General features: G+C 40.4%; 1 long non-coding RNA gene and 1 pseudogene across 2 annotated transcripts in view; both read left to right on the top strand.

Moving 5' to 3' along the window:
- The first annotated feature begins 10,067 nt into the window (after positions 1 to 10,067).
- Positions 10,068 to 11,251, top strand: LOC113624282 (putative RNA-binding protein Luc7-like 2 pseudogene; annotated as a pseudogene).
- Positions 11,252 to 18,786: 7,535 nt separating this feature from the next.
- Positions 18,787 to 20,713, top strand: part of LOC113624480 (uncharacterized) — a 66,404-nt gene continuing 64,477 nt past the window's right edge. For both annotated transcript variants that reach the window (XR_003434360.1, XR_003434359.1), the window contains exons 1-2: positions 18,787 to 19,292; positions 20,137 to 20,398. This is a non-coding gene — a long non-coding RNA (uncharacterized LOC113624480). The remainder of the gene's footprint in view (positions 19,293 to 20,136; positions 20,399 to 20,713) is intronic.

Here is a 20,713-nt window from a genome sequence, read left to right as displayed (position 1 = left end):
AGAGCATTTTGAATCTGATGAAGAAGAATGTCAGGGCTATGGGTTGAGATGATGGGAGCCTATGAGTTGGGACACTAAAATGGAAAACCTAACCCCTTAAAATCTCTTCTCTGCTCAACTTGCTTCCAGTGCCTGCTGTTAAATAAAAGTCACTGTGTGCTCTCAGTATTAAGAAAAAAGTCTCTGGGAACTCCCTGGCTGTCCAGTGGTTAGGACTCTGTGCTTCCACTGCAGGGGGCACGGGTTCTATCCCTGGTGGGGGAACTATGATCCCACACACACACAAAAAGACTCAGCAGCTTGAAAAGGAGATCAGGATTGATTGCAAAGGGCAGAGTTCAGATTCCTTTGCTGACTGGTTGTGTGACTTTGGACAATTTAATCCTAGTTGCTTCATCTGTTAAATGCGAAGAATAGTATCTACTTGTAGCGTTATTGTGAGAATTGGGGATTATACATGTAAAAATACCTGAACCAGAGCAGGCATTCAATACATAATGGTAGTTATACTGCTATTGTTAACCGATGGCTCTGAAATTTTTCATGTAGCACCCAATTTGAAACACAACAGGGCTGGAAACTTCCATTTCTGGTAGTATTATGGGAACAACCCTCCAGATGGAGGCAACTAAAATTCTGGGTAAAATATTTTAAAATAATTGTAGATACATCCAAAGTAAGGAATCTGTTGATTTCAAAACCAGTAGTGAAAGTAGGAAATCTGGTCAGGAAACAAGTGCCAAGCTGGCTATCACCCTGAGGCTTTTTTCAAACTCCAGAGGGTCGTTCCTCCTTGATGCCTGCATGAAGCAGAGCATGGAATTGGGAGTTAAAGCCTGGGCTGATCAAGGTGGACAGTCTAATAGAAAACCTACCCTATTACACCCTCAGTGCAAGGGTGAATAAGAAATCACACTGCACAGGTAGGGGCTTCCCTGGTGGCGCAGTGATTAAAGTCCGCCTGCTGATGAAGGGGACACGGGTTCGTGCCCCGGTCTGGGAAGATCCCACATGCCAGGGAGCGGCTGGGCCCGTGGGCCATGGCCGCTGAGCCTGCGCATCCGGAGCCTGTGCTCCGCAACGCGAGAGGCCACAATAGCAGGAAAAAGAAATCACACTGCACAGGCGATAATGAAGAAACGCCTATTTTCACCTTGGTGTTGGTGGAAGGGGCAGAAATCTTCCTCAAGAATTCATAAATCATGTTGGTCCTCACATGTATTTTCTGTCAGGATTCACTTTCATTTAAATGCTGAATTTTAGGTTAAAAATTTAATCTAACTATAGTCCCAGATTGGTAGCGCTCCAGGCAACTGATAGAAACTAATGGAAATTTCTCTGGAGGAACCTAACTTTAATTCAGATCTCAAAGAATTCCTGCCTGTTGAGTTCTAAGGAAAATTTTTAATTTTATATTAAATTATAATTAACATACAATATTATATGAGTTTCAGGCATATAACATAGTGATTCGATATTTTTATACATTATGAAATGTTCACCACAATAAGTCTAGTTACCATCTGTCAGGATACAAAGTTGTTATAATATTATTGACTATATTCCCTATGCTGTGTATTACATCCCTGTGACTTATTTATTTTATATCTAGCATTTTTTTCATGATTCTTTGTTTAAGTAATTTATTTATTTATTTTGGCTGCATTGGGTCTTAGTTGCAGGCATACGGGATCTTCGTTGAGGCATGAGGGATCTTTCTGTTGTTGTATGTGGGCTCTTCGTTGCGGCACTCAGGTTTCTCTCTAGTTGTGGCATGCGAGCTTCTCTCTAGTTGTGGCATGCAAGTTTTCTCTTCTCTGGTTGTGGCTGGTGGGATCCAGAGCGCACAAGCTCAGTAGTTGTGGCACATGGGCTTAGTTACCCCACGGCATGTGGGATCTTAGTTCCCCAACCAGGGATTGAACCTGTGTATCCTGCATTGGAAGGCAGATTCTTTACCACTGGACCACCAGGGAAACCCCTAAAATTTTTAAAATTGAAATACAGTTGATTTACAATGTCATGCCAATCTCTGCCATACAGCACAGTGACTCAGTTATACACATATAGACGTTCTTTTTTTTTATATTCTTTTCCATTATGGTTTATCCCGGGAGATTGGATATAGTTCCCTGTGCTATACAGTAGGACCTTGTTTTTTTATCCATTCTAAATGTAATAGTTTGCATCTTCCAACCCTAAACTCCCAGTCCATCCCTCTCCCTTCCCCCCTCCCCTTGGCAACCACAAGTCAGATCTCTCTGTGAGTCTGTTTCTGTTTTGTAGATAGGTTCATTTGTGCCATATTTTAGATTCCACATATAAGTAATATCATATGGTATTTGTCTTCTCTTTCTGACTTACTTTATTTAGTATGATAGTCTCTTTTTGTTTTATTTATTTATTTATTTACTTTATGTCTTTTTTGGCTGCTGTGGGTCTTCATTGCTGTGCATGGGCTTTCTCTTCATTGCTGTGCATTGCTGTGCAAGGGCTGCTGTGTGCGGCGGAGCAGGGGCTACTCTCTGATGTAGTGCATGGGCTTCTCACCGAGGTGGCTTCTTTTGTTGCAGAGCACAGGTTCTAGGTGCGCAGGCTTCAGTAGTTGTGGCACATAGGCTCAGTAGTTGTAGCTCGTGGGCTCTAGAGCACAGGCTCAGCAGTTATGGTGCAGGGGCTTAGCTGCTCCTTGGCATGTGGGATCTTCCCAGACCAGGGATCAAACCTGTTTCTCCTGCATTGGTAGGCGAATTCTCAACCACTGCGCCACCAGGGAAGACCCAGTATGATAGTCTCTGGTTGCATCCATGTTGCTTCAAATTGCATTATTTTGTTCTTCTTATGGCTGAGTAGTATTCCATTGTATATATGTACCACATCTTTATCCATTCATCTATTGATGGACATTTAGGTTGTTTCCATGTTTTGGCTATTGTGAATAGCGCTGCTATGAATATAGGGGTGCATGTATCTTTTTCAGTTATAGTTTTGTCTGGGTATATGCCCAGGACTGGGATTGCTGGACCATATGGTAATTCTATTTTTACTTTTCTGAAGAACCTCCATATTGTTTTCCATAGTGGTAGCACCAATTTACATTCCTAAGAACAGTGTAGAAGAGTTCCCTTTTCTCCACACCATCTCCAGTATTTGTTATTTGTCTACTTTTTTTTTTTTTTTTTTTTTTTTGCAGTACACGGGCCTCTCACTGTTGTGGCCTCTCCCATTGCGGAGCACAGGCTCTATTCTGAAAGAGCCAATATTGCCAAAGCAGTCCTGAGGGAAAAAAACAAAGCAGGAGGCATACCTCTCCCAGACTTCAGACAATACAAAGCTACAGTAATCAAAACAGTGTGGTATTGGTACAGAAACAGACACACGGCTCAATGGAACAGAACAGAGAGCCCAGAAATAAACCCACACACCTACAGTCAATTAATCTTCCACAAAGGGGGCAAGAATATAAAATGGGAAAAAGACAGTCTCTTCAGCAAGTGGTTCTGGGAAAGTTGGACAGCTGCATGTAAATCAATGAAATTAGAACACACCCTCACACCATGTACAAAAATAAACTCAAAATGACTTAAAGACTTAAACATAAGACATGACACCATAAAACTCCTAGAAGAGGGCATAGGCAAAACATTCTCTGACATAAATCATACCAGTGTTTTCTTAGTTCAGTCTCTCAGGCAATAGAAATAAAAACAAAAATAAACAAATGGGACCTAATTAACCTTGCAAGCTTTTGCACAGCCAAGGAAATCATTAAAAAAAAAAAATGAAAAGACAATCTGTGGAATGGGAGAAAATATTTGCAAACAATGTGACCGACAAGGGCTTAATCTCCAAAATATACAACAGCTCATACAGCTCAACAACAACAAAAAACAAACAACCCAATCAAAAAATGGGTAGAAGATCTTAATAGACATTTCTCCAAAGAAGACATACAGATGGCCAGTAGGTACATGAAAGGATGCTCAGCATCACTAACTATTAGAGAAATGCAAATCAAAACTACAATGAGGTACTGCAATTTTTTTTTTAATCACAAGACAAACATTGAAAACAAGACACCATGAATGAGAACCATCAGAAACAAATTTCAGCAAATATAGACCAACAGATGTTTCAGATGTTGGAACTATTGACACAAAAAAGGAAATATCTATGTTTAATATATTTAAAGAAATTAAATGAATGTTTGAAATTACGAGCAGAGAATAATGACAATAAAGAATGACCAAGCAGATTTGAAAGCAAATAGAACTTCTAGAAATAAAAAGGGAACAAAGAACAGATGGGATAAATAGAAAACAAATAGCAAGATGTTAGACTCAAACTCAACCATATCAATAATCCCATTATATATAAACGTAAATGGTTTAAACCAGTGCTGTCCAATACAGCAGCTACTAGCCACATGTGGCTGTTGAGCACTTAAAATGCAACTTGTGTGTGACTGAGGAACTGATTTTTAAATTTTAATTAATTTAAATTTAAACAGGCATATGTGGCTGGTGGCTACTGTATTGGGCAGCACAGTTCCAAACATTCCAATTAAAAGACAGAGATTATCTGAGCAGATGAGAAAGCAAGATCTAATTACATGCCGCCTACAAAAAAGATCTATTTTAAATATAGACACAAATAGGTTAAAAGTAAGAGAATAGAAGGAGACGTATCACGATAAAACTAATTAAAAGAAAGCCGGTGAACCTGTATTAATGTCAGACCAAACTGATTTCAGAGGAAAAATTACCAGAGATAAAGAGATTCATTTCATGGGGACAGAGGGAACAATTCCTCAAGAAAATGTCACAGTCCTAAATACTATGCAACTAAATACAGAGCTTCAAAATATATGAAGCAAAGACTAAGAAAACTGCAGAGAAAAAAGATATATACATAATTACAGTCAGATTTTTTAACTCTACTCTCTAAATAATTGGTAGAACAAATAGACATAAGCAACACTATCAATAAACTTGATCAACTGACATACATAGAACATTCTATCCAACAAGAACAGAATACATATTCTTTTTTTTTTAATTAATTAATTTTTGGCTGTGTTGGGTCGTTGCTGCGTGTGGGCTTTCTCTTGCTGTGGCGAACAGAAGCTACTCTTTGTTGCGGTGCACGGGCTTCTCATTGCAGTGGCTTCCCTTGTTGTGGAGCATGGGGTCTAGGTGCACAGGCTTCAGTAGTTGTGGCTTCTGGGCTTCTAGAGCGCAGGCTCAGTGGTTGTGGCGCATGGGCTTAGTTGCTCCGCGGCATGTGGGATCTTCCCAGGCCAGGGACGGAACCCATGTCCCCTGCATTGGCAGGTGGATTCTTAACCCCTGTGCCACCAGGGAAGTCCCTACATATTCTTTTAAGGTACATACAGAGGACTTCATATTCTTTTAAGGTACACATAGAGGACTTCCCTGGTGGCACAGGGGTTAAGAATCCACCTGCCAATGCAGGGGACACGAGTTCGGTCTCTGGCCCAGGAAGGTTCCCACATGCCGCAGAGCAACTAAGCCCGTGCACCACAACCACTGAGCCTGTGCTCTAGAGCCACAACTACTGAAGCCCGAGCACCTAGAGCCTATGCTCTTCAACAAGAGAAGCCACTGCAATGAGAAGCCCATGCACCACAACAAACAGTAGTCTCCGCTCACCGCAACTAGAGAAAGCCCGCGTGCAGCAACGAAGACCCAATGCAGCCAAAAATAAATAAATAAAAATAAATTTCTAAAAAAAAAAAAATTAAACTACATTAAAAAATAATAATAAATATAAAGTACACATAGAAGGACTTCCCTGGTGGTCCAGTGGGTAAGGCAAGACTCCACACTCCCAATGCAGGGGCCCAGGTTCGATCCCTGGTCGGGGAACTAGATCCCACATGCATGCAGCAACTAAGAGTCCACATGCTGCAACTAAGAAGCCCACGTGCTGCAACAAAGATCCCATGTGCCGCAACTAAGACCTGGAGCAGCCTAAATAAATAAATATTTAAAAAAAATAAAGTACACATAGAACACATACTCTTTTTAAAGTGAAAAAAAAAAAAAGATTGTTTACCAAGATAGACCATATTCTGAGCCACAGAAGAAATACCAATATATTTAAAGTGATTCAAATATGCAAAGTTTATTTCTGATCATAATGGAATTAAATTAGAAATCAATTACAGAAAGATATCTTGAAATATCCAAACATTTAAAAACTAAATATCAAACGTCTGATTATCACATGAGTCAAAGAGGAAATCAAAAGGGAATTTAGAAAGTATTTTGAACTGATAAAAATAGAAATACACTTATCAAAATCTGTGGGATTCAGCAAACAGTGCTTAGAGGGAAATTTAGAGCACTGAATACCTATATTAGAAAAGAAGAAAAATCTTTATTACCCCAGCTTCCACCTTAAGAAACTAGAAAAGGAAGAAAAAAATTATACCTAAGATAAGGAGGAGAAAGGCAATAAAAAGATAAGACCAGAAATCAATGAAAGGAAAACAGAAATAATAAACCTCTAGCTAGATTTATGAGGCAACTTATGAAGTTGCCATAAGAATGAGAAAGGTGACATCACTACAGATGCTACAGATATCAAAGGATAATAAGGAAATTATGAATTTTATTTTTTATTATTTTTAATTGAAGTATAGTTGATTTACAATGTTGTGTAATTTTATGTCAATAAATTCAACAACTTACAAGTGGATAAATTCATTGAAAGACACAATCTGCCAAACTTCACTCAAGAAGAAATAGATGACTTGAATTAGCCCTATATCTACTTAAGAGCTTGAACTTAAGCCTTCCCACAAAGAAAACTACTCCTGACTGGCTTCACTGGTAAATTCTACTAAATATTTATGGAAGAAATAATATAAATTCTATAAAAACTCTTCCAGATAAGTGCAGAGGAGGGAATACTTATCACATACTATGAAGCCAGTATTACCCTGATACCGAAACCAAAGAAAGACATTATAAGGAAACTGCTGACCAATATCCCTCATGAACATAGATGCAAAAATTCATAACAGTTTTAGTCAACCAAATCCAAAAATACATAAAAAGGATAATACATCATAACCAGGAGAGTTTTATTCCAGGAACACAAGCTTAGTTTAACATTTAAAAATTAACTGATATAATTCACCATACTGACAAACTAAAAACCAGAAAAACCATATGCTTATCTCAATAGATGCAGAAAAAGCATTTTTCCTGATAAAAATTCTAAGCAAACTAGTAATAGAAAACACTTTCTTGACCTAATAAAGGATATTATAGAAAATCTACAGCTAACATCATACTTAACGGGGAAAACCTGAAAATTCTTTCCCCCTAAGATCAGTAACAAGGCATGCATGTGTGTTCTCACCATTTCTCTTCAATATTATACTGGCAGTTCTAGCCAATGCAACAAGTCAAGAAAAACAATTAAAGGTACACAGATTGGGAAGGAAGAAGAAAAACAAAAACTATATTTGCTGACATGATGATTATCTTTGTAGATAATCCTATGGATTCTACAAAAAGAATGTACTAGAACTAATAGGCAAATTTAGCATGAGTTCAGGATACATGGTCATAGTGCAAAAATCAATTGTATTTCCATATATAAGCAGTGAAAAAATAGAAATTAAAATTATAAAAGCAATACCATTTACAATAGCATAAAAATAAGAAATAGAAATATATTTGACAAAAGATGTACAATAACTATATAATGATAACTAGAAAACATTGGTGAAAGGAATTAAAGAAGACCTAGAAAGATGGAGAGATATATCATGTTCATGGAACAAAAGACCTGAGATTGTTAAAGCATCAATCCTCCCCAAATTGATTTACCATCCCAGTTAAAATCCCAACAGGTTTTTTTTTTTTTTTTTTCCCCAACAGGTTTTAAAAAAATAAATTGATGGCCTGATTCTGAAATTTATATAGAAATGAAAAAGACTTAGAATAACTAAAACAACTTTGAAAAGAAAGCAGACAAAACCAGAAAACAAAAATAAAGTTGGAGTACTTACACTACTGGATATCAAAACTTATTATAAAACTACAGTAGTTAGGACAGTATGGTATTGATGTAAAGATAGACAAATTAATATAACAGAATAGTCAAGAAAGAGTCGAAGGCATATAAGGTAACTTGATTTTCAACAAAGGTACCAAGGTAATTCAATGGGGGGAAAGAATAATCTTTTCAACAAATGGTGTTGGAACAATTGAGTAGCCATATGGAAAAGTATCATCCTTGATTCTGCATCCTACCAATTAAAATTTAACTCAATGTATCATTGACCAAAACATATAGAATTAAAACTATAAAATTTCTAGGTATAAATGTACAAGACAATGTTACTTATCTGGGCTTTGTCAAAGAGTTTTTTTTTTCTGTTTTGTTATATTCATTCATTTGTTTTAAATTTTAGAAGTTTTGTCAAAGATCTTTTTAAAATATGACACAAAAATCATAACTATAATAGAAAACATCAATAACATATTTCATCAAAATTTAAAACTTTTTCTCTTTGAAGGACACCGTTAAAAAATTAAAAGGCAGGGCTTCCCTGGTGGCGCAGTGGTTGAGAGTCCGCCTGCTGATGCAGGGGACACGGGTTCGTGCCCCGGTCCGGGAAGATCCCACATGCTGTGGAGCAGCTGGGCCCGTGAGCCATGGCCGCTGAGCCTGTGCGTCCGGAGCTTGTGCTCCGCAGCGGGAGAGGCCACAACAGTGAGAGGCCCGCGTACCGAAAAAAAAAAAAAAAAAAAAAAAAAAATTAAAAGGCAAACTACAGACTGGGAAAAGATATTTGCAAAATATATCTATGACACAATTCTTATATCTAAAATATGTAAAGAATTATTATAATTCAATAATAACAGAACAAACCAATTTAAAAGTAGGCAAAACATTTAAACAGACATTTCACCAAAGAAGATGTATGGATGGCAAATAAGCACATGAAAAGATGCTCAGCATCATTAATCATTAGATAATTCAAATTAAAACCACTTCAAATCAAAAGTGTGATACAATTACATATCTACTAGAATAGCTACAAGCAAAAAGCCTCATAATACCACAAGGATGTGGAGAATTGGAACTCTCATTGATTGCTGGTGGAAATGTAAAATGGTACAAACCACTTTGGTATACCCTTTGGCGGTGTCTTAAAAAAAGTTAAACATATGCATATGATATAATTCAGCTATTCCATTCCTAAATATTTACCTAAGAAATGAAAGCACATGTCCATAACAAGATGTACATGAATGTTCATAACAACTTTATTTGTAGTAGCCAAGAACTGGAAATATCCAACAAGTGACAAAATAAATAGTGTTATAGCTGTACAATGGAGTACTACGCAGAAATAAAAACAACAACAACAACAATAACAATTGACAGACCTAACAACATGGACAAATTCAGAATAATTTTGTTGAGTGAAAGAAATCAGACCCCAAAAAAGAAGTCATGTTGGCGGCGACGGTGGCGGCGAGCGGCGTCAGAGCTTGAAGGGGGGGCTGACGTCTTCTGGCGGGTGGCGGTGTTGGAACGAGAGCTTGGTTAGCCAGTATTGCTTCTGTCCCAGGAACCCAACGGAGAGTGAGGGAACGAGAGTCGCTTTCAGGGGCTGCTGCCTTCCACGTACGCGTCGTCGTGAGGAGCGCAGCCCGGACTCTCCTGCAACCCCTCCAGCTCCCTTTTCCGCACGCCTCGAGGCAGCGGCGGCAACCGAGACAGCGTCTCACCTTCCCCGACCCCTTCCCCTTGTCTCCCCCGCCCGAGAGGGCCCGGTCTGCGCCCCACCCCCGTCCGTCCGCCCGCTATGCCGCTGCCATGTCTGCGCAGGCCCAGATGCGCGGGATGCTGGACCAGTTGATGGGCACCTCCCGGGACGACTAAGAGGATTTACCAATGAACCCATGTTTACAAGTCCACGATATTATTTAGCTGAAATGACTGGATTTTCACTGCTGCGTTGGGCCAGAAGGCCCTGGTGGTGGCAACCGCCTGTGTGCCACTGAAAATCGTGCCAATGCCTGGCATACTGCATAAATGGAAGCAGGGTACCGCGAGATACTACTCATCAACGAATCAAATTCAGTGATGACAGAGTATGCAAGAGTCACCTTCTGAATTGTTGCCCCCATGATGTCCTGTCTGGAACTAGAATAGATCTTGGAGAATGTCTGAAAGTCCATGACCTGGCTTTAAGAGCAGATTATGAAATTGCATCCAAAGAACAAGATTTTTTCTTTGAACTCGATGCTATGGATCATCTGCAGTCATTCAGTGCAGATTGTGATCGAAGAACAGAAGTGGCTAAGAAAAGATTAGCAGAAACTCAGGAAGAGATTAGTGCTGAAGTTGCAGCAAAGGCAGAACGTGTTCATGAGTTAAATGAAATCGGTAAATTGTTGGCTAAGGTGGAACAGCTAGGAGCTGAAGGGAATGTGGAGGAATCCCAGAAAGTAATGGATGAAGTAGAGAAAGCACGGGCAAAGAAAAGAGAAGCAGAGGAAGTTTATCGGAATTCTATGCCAGTTTCTGGAAGCTGGAAGCTTCCAGTTTCCAGCAGCAGAAACTTCGAGTCTGTGAAGTTTGCTCTGCCTATTTAGGTCTTCATGATAATGACAGACGACTGGCTGATCATTCTGGGGGTAAACTGCACCTGGGTTTTATTGAAATAAGAGAGAAGCTTGAAGAATTAAAGAGAGTTGTAGCTAAGAAGCAGGAGAAAAGAAACCATGAACGCCTGAGAAGAAGAGAAGAAAGGGAGAGAGAAGAAAGGGAGAAGCTGAGGAGGTCTCGATCACATAGCAAGAATCCTAAAAGATCCAGATCCAGAGAGTATCGCAGACATAGGTCTCGCTCCATGTCACGGGAATGGAAAAGGAGAACTCGATCCAAATCCCGGGAGAAACGCCATCGCCACAGGTCCCGCTCCAGCAGCCGTAGTCGCAGCCACAGCCACCAGAGAAGTGGGCACAGTTCTAGAGACAGGAGCAGAGAGCGATCCAGGAGGAGATCCTCAAAAGAGAGATTCAGAGAACAAGACTTAGCATCACGTGACAGAGACAGGAATTCAAGAGACAGATCACCTCGTGACAGAGATCGAAAAGATAAGAAGTGGTCCTATGAGAGCGCTAATGGCAGATCAGAAGACAGGAGGAGCTCTGAAGAGCGTGAAGCAGGGGAGATATAATTAGCTGTGTACCTATCCTCAATCCTTAAGCTTCCTCTGGAGTTACATACTATTGTTTAGTTTACAGCTGTTCAGGGTGACACAGTGAGCAGTTCCAGACACCTATCCAGCTAGGCTAGGTGTATAGCATCTAACTTGATCTGAACTTGTTTTCTTTGATGAAGCCTAAAACTACATCCATAGTTTCTGGTGAACTTGTAATACACTGCTGAAAGTACAGTTTTATATAATAAGATGCTGATGTCTTTATTCTTTCTAGTAGGAGTGATAGTGAATGAATTGTGTTACTTGCTTTGGGATTTTTTTAAACATTTGTAAAATGCTGTCTTCCTTTCTCGTCCAAAAAAACAGCAACTTTGGGAATTTCTTTTTAATCCTTCTTCCTTTGACTCTGTATCCCCTGATACCTCTACCCTCTAATTGTAAGAGAAAGGGGTGCAGGGAAGCAATATAACTTCTGTTCTAAGGTTCTATTCCCATTATTAATTACTAGCTGATTACAGTTCAGAACATTTATACTGGAATGTGTGCTGGAGAAATTTAAAATACTGGGAGTTTTGTTTGTCTAACGGTGCCTATTTTAGAGTGGGAAGTTGAACAGCTGTTGCGTTACATGCTTTGCTTTTTTATTGAAATTTTGAAATCAATCATGTCTTGATTTTTCTGTTCTATTGAATAGCTATGTTCAGGATGTTTTGAGATGGGGGTGGGGGCAGGGACTCTTTCATAAGCACTTCTTGTTTTATTTTGTGTGTGTGCAGTATAAAGATTACACCCTTATTGTAAAAAATAATAAAATGAAAATCACCACCACCATCAAAAAAAAAAGAGCCATGTTGTATAAATCCATTTGTGTAAAATTCTAGAAAATGCAAATTAATCTATAAGATAGAAAGCAAACCAATGATTGTTTGACAAGGGGTAGTGGTAGGGAAGAACTAGAGAAAAGAATTACAGAGTGGCATAAGGAAACTTTTAGGGATGAAGGATTTATTTATTATACTGGCCGTGGTGATGATTTCATGAGTATATGCATATGTCCAAATTTAACAAAGTGTACACTTTGAATATGTACAGTTTATTGTATGTTGATTATGCCTCAATAAAGCTGTACCAAAACCCCTCAGTGCATTAAAAAGAGGTCAGACATAGCTGAAGAAAGAATTAGAAAACTGGATCTGAAGATATTATCCACATGTATTAGATTGAGATAAAAAGAGGAACATATTATAAAGAGACTAAGGCTAGTGTAAAGGTCCAACAAACAAGAGTTCCAGGAAAATATAATAAGAATGCAAAAGAGCTGGTATTTCTTAGATCCAGGAAACCCAGTGAATTTCAGTGAGCATGTATTAAAAAAAAGTCTCCCCTAGACACATCATAGTGAAATCATAGTGAAACAGCAGAATACAAAAAAGTTGAAAGAGAGAAAGAGAGAGAGAGATCTTAAAGTAGCCAGAGAGAAAAAAAAAAATCACCTATAAAATGAGCAATGAGGGACTTCCCTTGTGGTCCAGTGGTTAAGACACCACGCTCTCAATGCAGGGGGCCCAGGTTCGATCCCTGGTTGGGGAAGTAAGATCCCACATACCGCAACTAAGCAGGCGTGCTGCAACTACTGAGGCTTTGTGCTCTAGAGCCCGCGCGCCACAACTAGAGAAGCCTGTGTGCCGCAACTAGAGAAGCCTGCGCACCACACTGAGGAGTCCACACACTGCAATGAAGAGCCAGCACAGCCATAATACATAATAAATTAATTAATTTTAAAAAATGAGCAATTACACTCATAATTCACTTTGTAAGAGCAACTACAGAAGAGAATACATTGTAAGAATTTCTTCATTGTGCTGAGAGAAGATAGCTATCAACCTAGAAGTCCATGTCCAGTGAAGCTTTATTTCAAGAAAAGGTATTATACAAAGAATATTTCTAGGAAATCAAAACAGAGAAGAGAAATAAAAACAGCCCTTCCTGCTCCCAGTAACCTGAGAGAATGTATCACACAAAGACCCTCACTAAAGGAGATCCTAAAGGATGTACTTTAGCAGAATAAAAAATGAAAAGCCTGAGGTGCAAAAAGGACCACTGAATAAACATATTGGTAAATATGAGGTCATATCTCAGCAAATATGGACTATGGAAAAACATACTATAACAGTGTCTAATTTTTGGAGGGGAAATAGAATAAAAATACTGGGGGACTTTCCTGGTGGTCCAGCGGTTAAGACTCCAAGCTCCCAATGAAGGGGCACAGGTTCGATCCCTGGTCGCAGAACTAAGATCCGGCATGCCACATGGCACAGCCAAAAAACAAAACAAAACAAAGCAAAAACAAAAATACTGGGCTTGTAGTAGAATTAAAATTGTCCAAAGTCCTTGATTATTTAGAGGTAAAGACAGTTACTTCAGACTTTAAGTCAGCATGCTAAACCAGCTAGTGTAATCACTGAAATAATAAACAGTGCATATGCTTTCCAAACAATTACAGGGAAATGGAAGTAGAAAAAAAAAATCAATTCAAGAGGAGGCAAAGTAAGAAAGAGAAAAAAAAGGAACAGATAGTAACAGGATCTAGAGCATTTAGAATGGTGCCTGACGTTATCATTTTAATAATAATAATTATTCTTTTATTAAAGAATAAGATATACTTATTATATAATATAATAATTTGTTGTTATTATTATAACTGTTATTTCTGTGTTGATAAACCTCTCTGTGGCATTCAAGACAAGGACCCTTTAACAAGCATGTCCTACTAGTTCTCATAGTTCCTTGATGTTAACAAGTCAATAATACCAATTAAAAGACAGTAATCTGTAGGGATTTAAAAGCTCTATGATTCTCAAGGTTTATAACCTTAGGCCAGTCATTTCCTCATCTATAAAATAAGGCAGTCAGAGGGGTTGGAAGGCAAGTTCAAATTGGTTGGTTCTGTATTTTTAAATCCTCATTAACCTAAAGAACGAGGAAATCTCCTGACTCAGACCAAAAACAAAGAAACAAACAAAAGCAGGGGGAGGGTGTTCAGAAATAGTTTATTTGGGTGAGTGGCCATTTCAGAACACTCATAACAGACACAAGAAGTTCGGTCCCCACAGAGTAGGAAGCAGTAGGTCTTTTTATCCCATACCAGAACCTGACAAGCTTGGAGGTCACTGACCAGGGACAAAGGAAAGCCCCCACTCTGAAGAGACTTGTCAAAGTTACCCTTCCCGGCCAGGATGGAAGGGATTCCAGAGGCTCTCAGAGGAGCCAGCAGGCTCAGAGCTCTGCACCAAAGCACTGGGGTTGGGCTGCCAGACAGCAAGAAGCTATCAAACAAACCCACTCTCCTTACCCCTAATTACAAAAGACTTTTCAAATGCACCCCTGTCGTCTGAAAGCCTTGATTGTTGAACTTCTTGAATCCCCCTACCTGTTATCCTCCTAATTCACAGATGCAAATGCCTACCCTTTATGCATTTTACATACACTGTGATATGATGATGCCCTTCAGATCTAGGTGTTGCCAAGGGAACTCAGGTATCAAAGATAACTGGCTCAGCTTCCAAAGATAAACCGGGCCTGTGTGATGGATGCTGAGGGAGGAGGGCAGAGAGCCTCTTGGGAAGTTCCCTTTAATTTAGGTGTGGTGTGATTCCTTCTGTTCCCAAGAATCGTTTTATCTAATCTGCCTTGAAACTGCTCCACTGACTGACTGCTTTATCACTAAAAAATCTACTGAACTAAAGCTCCTCCTTTGCAGCTTTTGAAGATGGAATCTGCCCTGCCTGAAAGCAGTGTCATAAGCAAAATAGTATGTGTACAAGGATGTTCACCAGAGCACTGTTTAAAATTGTGGAATATCAGTAAAAACCCATCAGCAGAGTTGTGGGCAATATATTGTAAAGCTAGGAATTCGACATGTAGCAAAGCAAGTCACTGAGTGGTGTATAAAGTATGATTCTATTGTGATAAAAATCAATGGTAACAATAATAATTTTAGTATATGTAGGGAAAAAATTGGAGGAATGTGGGCCAAAATGTTAACAGTGATACTTGGGGATGGGGTGAAGTGGCATGGAATTTGGGAGATTTCGCTGTATGTGTTGTGTTTACAGTGTTTCAATTTTATATAACTTTGTATTCCTTTTGGGATCAAAACAAGAGAAGAAGTGGGGAAGGAAGGAAAGAAGGAAGGAAAGAAAGGCAGTGTTAGAAACATTTCATTCCCTGGACCCCTGGGTCTTGATGTTGTACCCTCTCATTAGCCAAGATGAGGATTGGTGCTGAGTTGCATTCATGGTCAAATGCTTTTTCCTCAAGACAGAAGCACTCTATTTCCATAGTTGCAGATTTTATTCCACAGCATGCAACAGCCAGCAGCTTATTGCCTTCACTCATTTGCAATGGTTCTGTTCTCAACGGGACATGTTGTACCAGTAGGCTTTTATATATTACAATACTTGTAGTATTTGACCACTGAGTTTGAAATTTATTTATATATCACTTTTGATTAAATTGATAAAGTCATTTATTTCTATTTTAGAGCTTACTTTTTAAAAAAGTACTCAATTTATGAGGATATTTATTGCAACAGAAAGAATGGAGAATTTCAAGGTGCTGAGATTAAAATCTGATGTAGGGGCTTCCCTGGTGGCGCCGTGGTTAAGAATCCTCCTGCCAATGCAGGGGACATGGGTTCGAGCCCTGGTCCGGGAAGATCCCACATGCCACGGAGCAGTGAAGCCTGACAGCCACAATTACTGAGCCTGTGTGCCATAACTACTGAAGCCCACGTCTAGAGCCTGTGCTTTAGAACAAGAGAAGCCATCGCAATGAGAAGCCTGTGCATCGCAATGAAGAGTAGCCCCCGCTCACTGCAACTAGAGAAAGCCTGTGTGCAGCAACGAAGACCCAATGCAGCCAAAAAAAAGAATAAAATAAATTTATAAAATCTGATGTAGACTACCCATTCAAAATTTTAAGGTTCCTATGGCTCTTTAAATTTTAAACATGTCTATACATGCACAACTGGAAATTCTGACCCCAAATATTGCCTCAGTTTACTGGATGTTTCCAGGAAAAATATATGTTCTTTTACTTCATGTCTAGAGACCCAGTCTAAGAAAACTTGGCATATTTTCATAGGGTTTTTTTGTTTGCAATTTATTTCATTCATTCACTCATTCAATACATATCTATTATTATCAACATTAAAAAAGAATAGCATACACTTAATAGGTATATACTCATTTCTGGTAGTTAACACAAGCTAACATTTAATTCCCATTTATTACCTGCTGCTTTTAATGCCTTCTTTTTGCCTGGCATTGGAGAGGATACAAAGATGACCTGGACCCTGAAGGTATACAGATGATCCAAATATGGCTCTGTGCTCAAAAGGAGGGTCAGCTACTAGGTTATGCAGTTGCTAGACCGAAAAAATGACTTCCCACCAAGGAAATCGAGAAAGCTTCATGAGAGAGATGGCATTACATTTGAGTCTTTAAGCAAAGGATTTGGTTATCTGGAGAAGAGGGAGGAAGAACATTCCAGATAAGGCAGAGATGGGAATGTGCAGGCTCCTGGGTGTACTGGGGCTCAGGTTTGTGGTACATGAAGAGGAGACACAGGAAAGAAGGCTAGAGGGGCAGATGCCAAGAGTATTCCACTAATGAGGGCCGGTGAATCATCTATCCCAACATCTTCATTTTACAGATGAAGGAACTAAAGCCCACAGAGAAAGGACGTCTCCTCAGTTATTCAGTAGTAGGGATGGAATTAAACCTCAGGCTCTCTTGATTCCCACATTTGTGCTTCCAGTTAGCCTGGGACAGATCAAGGAGTGCCTAGAATGGTAGGCTAAAGCTTGGTGGTCATCTCAACGCAGAGGGGAGTCGCTGAAAGTTTTGAGGAAGATGTGAGTAGCAAAGGCGAGACAGGGGCTAAGGTGATTTGAAGGTGTCTAGGCTAAGAGACTGGGAATCTGGAAATTATATTTTGGTAACTCTAATTTCATACCACAGGGTTTCTGTTAACACAGAATTAGATCTAGAAAAACAGTGCTTAGTTCAATTTAAAACAGTCAGTTGATCCCCCCCCAAAATCAGTTGTTTGATTGAATGTAAAGTAACTATTTGATTGAATGTAACCTCTTTTCAAAAGTCATGTCTTTAGACACAGATTCTAGTTTAAGAGTATGTTAAGGATGGTTGGAGAAAGTGGGTCCAATCTGTAATGGGTGTCAGGTACTCAATATGCCTCCTCTGAGTATTTGTTTCTTCCCTTGAGAGGTGAAGACTATCACTTGAGTCCACACCACCATATACCTTGTATTCTCTTTACATTTGAAAAATAAATCAAATATTGGCTCCTTTTTTGGAATTCTTTACTAGAGGCTTATTTTAGTTACATTTAAATTTTACTTTCTTCACTAGCAGCATCTCCTAGCACCACACAGGATAGCAACAGAGATCAATAAAAGAGGTTACCTTTGGCCACAGACACACAAAGCCTCCCAGTCAGCAGCAGGAATCTCATTCCCCTCACCTGTAGAATTACAGGCCAGAGATGCACCTCACGATCACTGACGCTCTCAAGGGGAGGCAAAGAGCAGAGTCAGGCTGTCTGGGTTTCAATTCCAGCTCCGCCACTCGTGAGTCGTGAGATCTTGGGCAAGTCATACAATGTTTCTGTAGCTGATTCTCATCTGTAAAATGGAGCTAGCTAATGATAACTCATCCCAGGTCTGTGTTGGCTGTGAGAATTGCTAGGCAATGGGCCAGTGTAGTTGACCACGGTGGCAGGCATGTTGAAAGCATCTTTTCAACGTTAAGCTATATGAACTGGCTCACTCGCACCTCAGGACAGACAAACCGCTCAGAAAACAGCATTTCTGATAGGAGTTGTTGGTTCCCAAATAGTAGCACCGTGCCCTTGTTTTAGATGAACTCTAGAACTGAAAATATAACGAAACCACTTAACAGTTTATGTCTCCAGGGTCAGTTGTTTTGAGAGCATTACTAAGAGCCTTTAAGGAAGATGTAATTCCCACATCTTTGATTTATGTAAAACTATCCGCCCCAAACCAAAACTTTCTCTCTCTCTCTCCCCGCGCCCCCCCCCCCCCCCCCCCCCCCCAGTCTGGCCTGCTTCCCAGCTGTTCACATTCCCTCCGGGATTGTCAGAAGCTCCCCTTGCTTCGTAGGAGCCAAAGGAAAGTAAACATCTCGGTCAGGAAGGCACCCCACCCACCATTTTATTTTCTTAAATCACTCCTTTAGCTAATATTTCTGTGACAGACACGCGACGCATCTGGCTCCAACCAAATATTTTCAGTCACTCGGATTCCAAGGTAAATATTTGCCAGTTCGATTGCAGTAACATTGGTAGCTTCAAGCGGGTCGCCATCAACCAACTTTCCATCAGGGCCCGCGTAGCCTTAAGGGTGTAGCGGCCCCGGCCTTTCCCGTGAGCCCCCGCGCGGCCCCTGCCCCGCGCTTCCTGTCCTGCGTGCTTGAGGCCGGATCCCTTCTGAGGCCTGTGCCGGCGAAGCGCAGGGAGGAAGGGTGGCCGGTGTGCTGAGTTGCTTCCTTCTCAGAGATCGTTTCTTTTTCAGGAGGTGTTGCTTTTTACCTACACTCCACGACTTGTCGAAGGGTGTTGGTTGTGGCCATTTGGAAGTGTCGAGACACACCAGAGAAGGGTTAGGACGTCTTTGAGGACGCGTGGTAACAGACGTGATTTGAGGTGGAAGGGCCGGGGAAATGCCTACTAAAGCCTGTTGCTATTACTTAAATTGCTGCCTTAAGAGACTCCTAACATGGGCCCAAGGCATTTGAGCTAAATGAATAAACTGGGCTTTGTGCCTTGTCAAGTCATTTGCACTTCAGTGGGAAGCCTTTCCTTAAAGAGGGGCATTTTATGCAGGAAGAATAATAAAGGAGGAATGAGGAGACAGGAAAATGGGGGGGAGGGGCGGGTAGGGTGGGTGTGTATTAGAAGCAAACTTCCTGCCTCATTCTGTGGCTGGGCTTCCTAATCTTTTGGGGGTCCTTTTGAGACTCAGTGAAAGGTAAGGACCCTTTGCTGTGTGGTCGCTGTGTTCATCCCAGGGGGTTCCCCCAGAAGTTGGGGAGGCGGGCTTTTCCTTCCATCCCTGTGGCAAAGGGTGGTCTCCTGCCTGAGCCCGCCCTGCGCAGGAGCCTGCCTGAGAGCACACCCTCGCCCTTCCTTGTGTTGCCAACTTATTAACAACAAATAAACCAATTAAATGGGAACGAAATCTTTTCCCCAGGAAATCATATGTGAACACAGTATTTTGCCTATAATCTGAGGAGATTCGTGGATCCCCAGAACCTATCCACATACTGCCTTGGGGGAGCTGTCCACCCCAGGTCAGGAAACCTTAGATTTTAGGTATAGCATGCTCTGGGCCTGAGGACAGGGACATTCCTTGTCTTGCCCAGGGGCCGGACTAGGGTGCAGAAAGTAAGGCATTTCCCCATGGGCACAAAATTTAAGCGGGGCGGGGGGGGGGGGGGGGGGAGTGGCGGGGCGGCATCAAAAAGGTCAGAAATAAAGATAAATCATGTTTTAATGCAATATGATAAACAATCAAATGTGCAAACTATGGCTATGGCTTGTCACCTTCTTTTGTAAAAAAAATTTTATTGGAACCAGGGTTCCAATAGGATGAGATGGGTGAGGCAGGTTTGCACAAGTGCAGGGTCCAATTCTGTCTTTATTTAAAAATTTGATATTGTGCTAAACTCCATCCTCTGGCTGCCATCCAGTTTTCTTTCCACCTCACCATAATGAGATAAGATGCCTAACTTCCTGTTTCCCTCCAGAGAATTTCCTATAAGTACTTTGAATATTCTCTCATAATGGTTTCTCCAACTCCTGTGTTTTGCTAGTTTCCTCATTATGATGCTGCTCCCCAAACAGCTCTGGAATTCACCCACTTCTGAGGGATTGGGAGCCAGAATTCTTCATCAGTGTCTTATCCTCAAGATCTTCCCTCTCCCAACCCCATCTTGGCTGATTTAACTTCTATGGGGATTTTTTTTTTTAACTGCCACAAGGTATATAATCTTCGAAAGTGAATTTCCTCCTTGTTTCTTTTGAAAGATATTTTTAAACATGGAGAGAACAAGTGATGTATAACAACTCTATCAGGTAGGTACTGTTATTATTCCTGTTTTACTGATGAAGAAACTGGGGCATAAAAAGTTTCAGTAACTTGCCCAATGTCTCCCAGCTAAGTAACAGAACCAGGACTCAAATCCAGGCATCCTGACTCCAGGGTCTGTGCTTTTAAACAGCACAGTGTCTTGGCCTCTCTTGTAGACCATTTCACCTCAGGTTGAACAGTTCCTGTAATGGGAAGCTTCTTGGGGATCTCCAGTCTGTTGGTGGGCAGCTTCATTAGTTAGAATGTCTTCTTCTTCTTTTTTAAAAAATATTTATTTATTTGGTTGTTCCAGGTCTTAG

Source organism: Aethalodelphis obliquidens, unplaced genomic scaffold (assembly GCF_003676395.1).
Source record: "Aethalodelphis obliquidens isolate GAN/ISIS:26980383/991018 unplaced genomic scaffold, ASM367639v1 scaffold13, whole genome shotgun sequence".
NCBI lineage: Eukaryota > Metazoa > Chordata > Mammalia > Artiodactyla > Delphinidae > Aethalodelphis > Aethalodelphis obliquidens.
This window is presented reverse-complemented; position numbering and strand designations above follow the sequence as displayed.